Raw genomic sequence first — 6132 nt, 5'->3', positions numbered from 1 at the left:
TATCTGAGAAGCACTTTATCTGCTCTTCCATTCTAAATGAAAGCTTTGCTGGATAGAGCAATCTTGGATGTAGGTCCTTGCCTTTCATGACTTGGAAAACTTCTTTCCATCCCCTTCTTGCCTGTAATGTCTCTTTGGAGAAATCAGCTGACAGCCTGATGGGCACTCCTTTGTAGGTGACTGTCCCCTTATTTCTTGCTGCTTCTAGGATTCTCTTCTTCATTTTAATCTTGGGTAATGTAATTATGATGTGTCTTGGTGTGTTTCCCTTTGGGTCCCATTCTTTGGGACTCTCTGAGCTTCCTGGACTTCCTGGAAGTCTATTTCCTTTGCCAGATTGGGGAAGTTCTTCTTTATTATTTGTTCGAATAAGTTTTCCACTGGATGCTTTTCCTCTTCCCCTTCTGGTACCCCTATAGTTCGGATGTTGGGATATTTAAAGATGTCCTTTAGGGTTTCTAAGGCTCTCCTCATTATTCTGAATTCTTGTTTCTTTATTCTTTTCAGTTTGGTTGTTTCTTTCTTCTGGTCTATTCCATTGATTTGAGTCCCAGTTTTCTTCCCAGCGCTATTGGTTCCCTGTGCATTTTCCTTCATTTCACTTAGTGTAGCCTTCATTTTTTCATCTAATTTGCAACCAAAATCAACCAGTTCTGTGAGCATTCTGATCACCTGATCATCCTGATCACAGTTTTGAACTGGGCATCTGAGAGGTTGGCTATCTCTTGGTCTCCTAAAAGTATTGGCTCTGGGGCTTTGAGTTGTTCTTCTGCTTTAGCCATAATGTTTTGGTCCTTTTGTGCCTGCTATGTATGAGGGGTGGAGCCTTAGGTGTTCACCACGGTGGGGCAACTCAGTTGCTGGGTTGTGATGCTGTATGTGGGGGTGGTGTCAGAGATTGAACAATGACGCTTGCTCCAGGCTCACTCTGATTTTGGTCCCCTCTGTGGCTTCCTACAAGCAAATTGGGCCCTTCTGGTGCTGGTTTCTGGGTGGGTTGGCTTGCGTACATTCTAGGACCCTGTGGGTCTCTCCAAGGAACTCTCCTGCGAGGCTGGAAGTCTCTCCTGGTGCCTCAACTCCCACAAGTGTTTTCAATTGATGCTTTTAGGCTTTATTTCCCATCACTGGGGTCCTTGGTTGCACAGTCTGTCTCACAGTTCATTTTTTGCCTGGTTTATCTGCACGAATGTGTGTCCACAGTCAGCCAACCATCTTGCGCGCCTCAGTGGGTCTGCTCATTTCCTCCCCATGCCTGGGTCTGCCAGCCACTGCTTTTTCCTGCTATGACCTCTCTCCACCAGCCACCGACTCTGCCCCTTTTACCAGTCTGGTTGAATGGTTGTTGAACTTCCGTAGAGTTCCATTTTCTGTCAGTTCTGGTTGTTTTTTTGTTTCTAAATCTTTGTTGTCCTTAACTTTGGTTGTGCGAGGAGGCACGGTATTTCCACCTATGCCTCCATCTTGGCTGGAAGTATTGACCCTATGACTTTAATTAGAGAAAATCACTTAGCATTCAGTCTTTGAAAGAAAGCATAGTTTTCTCACTACATAGGTAAACACAAAATTTTTATGCTATGTCTTTTAATATTATTTATAGAATGAAGAAATTGCCAAGGAGAATATTTTAAAAATACACTAAGCTCTTTGTGATTAATCAAATTTCCTTCAGTAAATTACAAGGCCAGTGTAAATTTGGACTTCTTTACAAGATACTGTAGCAGGACACATAGGTTCACTCTTCCAAATTTTATTTCTGTTGACAATGAATAAATTTTCTAATAATTCTCAATTTTCCTTACTTAATGATGTTTTACTAACAGCATAACTAAAGCCTACACTTGATAAACAGGTAATACTTGATAAAAGTAGATAGGAGTATTAAATTGATGAGGATCCAACATGAATAAGATTCTTGAAGTCAATTGTTTCAATTAGGCTTTTATTGGGGCTTGGATTCCATGAAATACCTGGCTTTTATATGCAAAGCTAATTGATATAGTCATCCAAGACTGATTTTTAGAATTTCTGTATGATAATAATACAGATTCATGTTAGAAGCATAAGGATAGCTTGTTCACTTGAAAGCAAGTTGGGATACATAAGGGAGTTTGGTATCAGAGGCCACTGGGGGGGTCTCTTACTGCATTAGCACTTCTCATGACCTTCTGAAAAGAAAGCATATTCTTTTCCAAAAACCTTTACATATTGAGTATATATAGCTTCAAGAGTCATAAATTCAGTAATAGATGCATAGTTGTGATTTGAAGTTAGTGAACTGTAAGACACTGAGTCATCAGCATTACATGAGTCTTATTCAGTAAAAAAAGCACAATTTGTTAAATGTAAAAGTTATGTGCCTCATTTTTCCTGATTTTTTACATTTTTTGAATGCCCCATAAGTGTTTACTTCTGATTCCTCTGCACTGTAAATAGAGATTCTTTTTTTTTTTTACTCTTCTTAGGTATACCAATTGTCCCTTGGCAACTATTCAATCAATATCAAGCTAATAACTGAAGTCCTGGTTCCTTAATTAAAAAAATAAAACCAAAAAGACAGTTTACTTTGTTAAATGGAGAAAATTTTGAACTTTACTTGAGATAAATTTATGAAAGGTCATTCTGCATTCATTGATTTAACTTATACTTTATAAGTGAAATTTTTATTTTGAATTTATAAATTTTTGTTTTGAGTTTATGTTATGGTTAAGAATGATATTAAGTTAAAATGCCATTGTATTGTTTTTATACATCCTAGGTGCACTGTATTATTTAAAAGGGTTTTGGGTTCTGACCTCTATATGGTGAAAGCTTCTGAGTTTCTAGCATGCTGCAGGAGTCTCTTTTGCCCACCCTCTCCTACCCCTGCCAACCAAACCTTCCCAATATCTATTTGACTCCTCAAGTGGGACCATGAAGAATCAGCCAGACCTATTGAATGATGCATGGTCCATATAGAAAACTGAGCATTTTTCATTTTGTTAATGGTTTTCTTTGCTGTGAAAAAAAACTTTTTAGTTTGATGTAGTTCCATTTGTTTATCTTTTCTTTTCCTTGCCTGAGGCTGCTAGCTGTGGGGAGAGTTGGGGAGCTGGGTGAAGGAATTGACAAGTACAGATTGACAATTACAGAATAATAATGGGGATGTAAATTACACCATAGGAAATATAGACAATAATATTATAATAACTATGTATGGTGCCACTTGTATACTGGAAATATCAGGGGAAATACTTATAAAGTATAAGATTATCTAACTTGCTGGTGGAAGTGAGGTATTTTTGGTGTCTCAAGGGAACCATTCTAGTAGATCTTAGGGGCAAGATGAGGTCTGGTGATAACATTTATTTGTTTCACCTGATGCAAATTCAAAGTAGTTCCCCTGGGTTTCCAATGTCCCATGTTACCTGTCCTGTCATGAAAAAAGTCCAATTTTGCCTTCATAAGGCCCAGAAATGGGTGTAGTGCCCAGACATTTTGTGCCATACCAAAGATTACTCCATAGCAAAGCTTAGTCCCATCCAGCTTTATCACCATCCAGCTAGCTTAGCTTGTATCCTGGCTGCACCCTGGCTGGGCCTGCATTTGGAGTCTGTTTTGCTAGGCCCCAGTCCCACTTGGCTGCTATGGAGAGATCATGGGAACAAGCTGGGTGAGCATATATTACCAGGAGAAAAAAAGAAGGGAGCTTTGTGTTAGGCTGATTATATTATCAGTAGTCCTGGCACTCTTTATCAGAGTAACCAGTGTATTTTCCAAGCTTTCCTAGGCTTTTGGTGGGTCCATCCCCTAACCAATCTACTTCCTTTCCAGGCTAGACTTGCAGGCCTCTGTGGTCACCATCTTGTATCCTATTGTGCGTGGGCTTACTTCCCCCTTTACTGTTCCACCACTTCCCCTGGAGAACTTGGGTGGATCCCTGAAGAGTATGTGTAGCTGTGATTTCCTGGGGAAGCAAGCAGGCTCTGCTCACTAGTTTATTATGTTTAATAATGTCTGACTCCATTTGCTTCCTTTCTTTTTTTTAAGATTTTATTTATTTATGTATCTTTAGAGGGGAAGGAGAGAGGGAGAGAAACATCAGTGTATGGTTGCCTTTCGTGGGTCCCCTGCTGGGAGTTGGACTGCAGGGAACTGGCCTGCAACCCAGGCATGTGCCCTGACTGGGAATCGAACCGCGATCCTCTGGTTTTCAGGCCTGTTGCTAACCCTCCATGGTAGCAACAATGTGCTCAATCCACTGAGCTACACCAGCCGGGGCCCTCCTTTCTTTATTAATATTTAGCTACCTCTGCTAATATAACTACAATACTGTATACCTGAAACTATGAACAAATATTGGATGAAAACTGTCATTTTTAAAAAAATTGTAAAAATTCAATATATATCACTTAAGGACAGAACTGAGCATTCTTCGTTAAAAAATCGGATAAAGAAGATGTGGTACAGATATGTAAACAATGGAATTCTACCTTTAAGAATAGATGAAATACTGCCATTTGCAATAAATGGATGAGTCTTGAAAATATTGTGCTAAGTGAAATAAGTCAGACATAAAAAGTTAAGAGCCATATGGTTTCACTCACATGTGGTATATAAAATTGAAAGTGACAAGTGAATATACAAAAGAAAAAAACCAAACGAGCAAAAACTCACAGAAGCCAACAACAGCATTGTGATTACCAGAGAGAAGTGGTTTGGGTCTTAGTAATGGGTCAAAGGGGTCAAATCGATGGTGAAAGAAGGGGTTTTGACTTTGGGTGGTGGGCACACATTGCAATACACAGATGGCTTATCTTATACAGTCTTATTAACCACTATCATCCCTATTTATTTAATTAAAATTAAAAATAAGAAATAAATAATAAAATATTAATCTCATTTATGATAACTTGTTTATTCTTATTCTGAATCTTTTTTATTTTTTCTGGAATATAGCTTCATTTTTTTAAAAAAGAAGGGTACATGTATTAAAGCTTTTAGTTTTCACATATTGCAAAAATATTTCTATTTGCCCTTACACTTGAATGATATCTAATTATACATCCAGATATATATTTTAGATAACAAAGTTATTTTCCTTCAAAACATTGAGGCTATTCCATTTTCTTGCAGACTCTGGGATCATTAATAAGATCTAATCCCCATTTGTTTTTCATTCATTTATAAGTAACCTGTTGTGTTTTGTGATTCTTCTTGGAAAGCTATTTGGGATAATCTATTGATTTTTGAGGTCTTGGTGTTTCACTAGGAGAGATTTAGTTGTGTATCTTTTGTAATTCTTTTAGATAATAAACATTTATCTTTTACTTCCTTGAGAATTATAAGTGCCCTTTTTATGTTTATTTATTTTTTAATTTAATTTTTGTTTAAGTACAGTTTTCTGTCTTTTACTCCCATCCCAGCACCCCCCAGGGGAAATGGGAGGGAGGTGGGGTGCACTAAGTGCTCTTTTTTTAAAGATTGATTGATTGATTGATTTTTAGAGAGAGCGGGAGGGAGGGAGATAGAGAAGGAGAGAAGCACCAACGTGTGGTTGCCTCTTTCACACCCCCTACTGGGGACCTGGACCTTGCAACCCAGGCAAGTGCCCTGAATGGGAATCCAACCAGCAACCCTTTGGTTCGCAGGCCAGCACTGGATCCACTGAGCCACACCAGCCAGGGCAGTTCTTTTTTTCATATTGGCTCTTCTCCACTTTCTCAGGATACTTTGTGCAGTGGTGCTAATTAGATGAAAACTAAATTTTCTAAATTGACCCTCCATCTCTTGTCTCTAACATTCTACTCTTTGTAGTTTAATACTATATCTTAAAGTCTTCTTCCATGTTTCATCTATAATCTCTTTCCCTCCAGGTCCATTTCTTTAGTGTATTCAATGTGGTTTTTCTCTTTGTGTTACCCTTTTCAGCTGTCTGGTAGTCCTGCTTATCCAGATTTGTGGAGAGCTCTGTACACAATCAGAGTAACTGCTTTGAATTTCCTCAGGAGACTCGCACGTCTGTTTCCCCCTGGTTCCTGTGTACATGGGAAGCAAGTGTGACTTGTCATCTTTGCTTAATGGAGAGCAGTCTTGGATCTTAGACAGACCGCACTTTATTCAGTGCCAGAACAAAGATATCTTAATCCTAGG

The sequence above is a fragment of the Sturnira hondurensis genome, unplaced genomic scaffold (assembly GCF_014824575.4).
Source record: "Sturnira hondurensis isolate 20B ecotype Veracruz unplaced genomic scaffold, ASM1482457v3 Scaffold0012467, whole genome shotgun sequence".
NCBI lineage: Eukaryota > Metazoa > Chordata > Mammalia > Chiroptera > Phyllostomidae > Sturnira > Sturnira hondurensis.
This window is presented reverse-complemented; position numbering follows the sequence as displayed.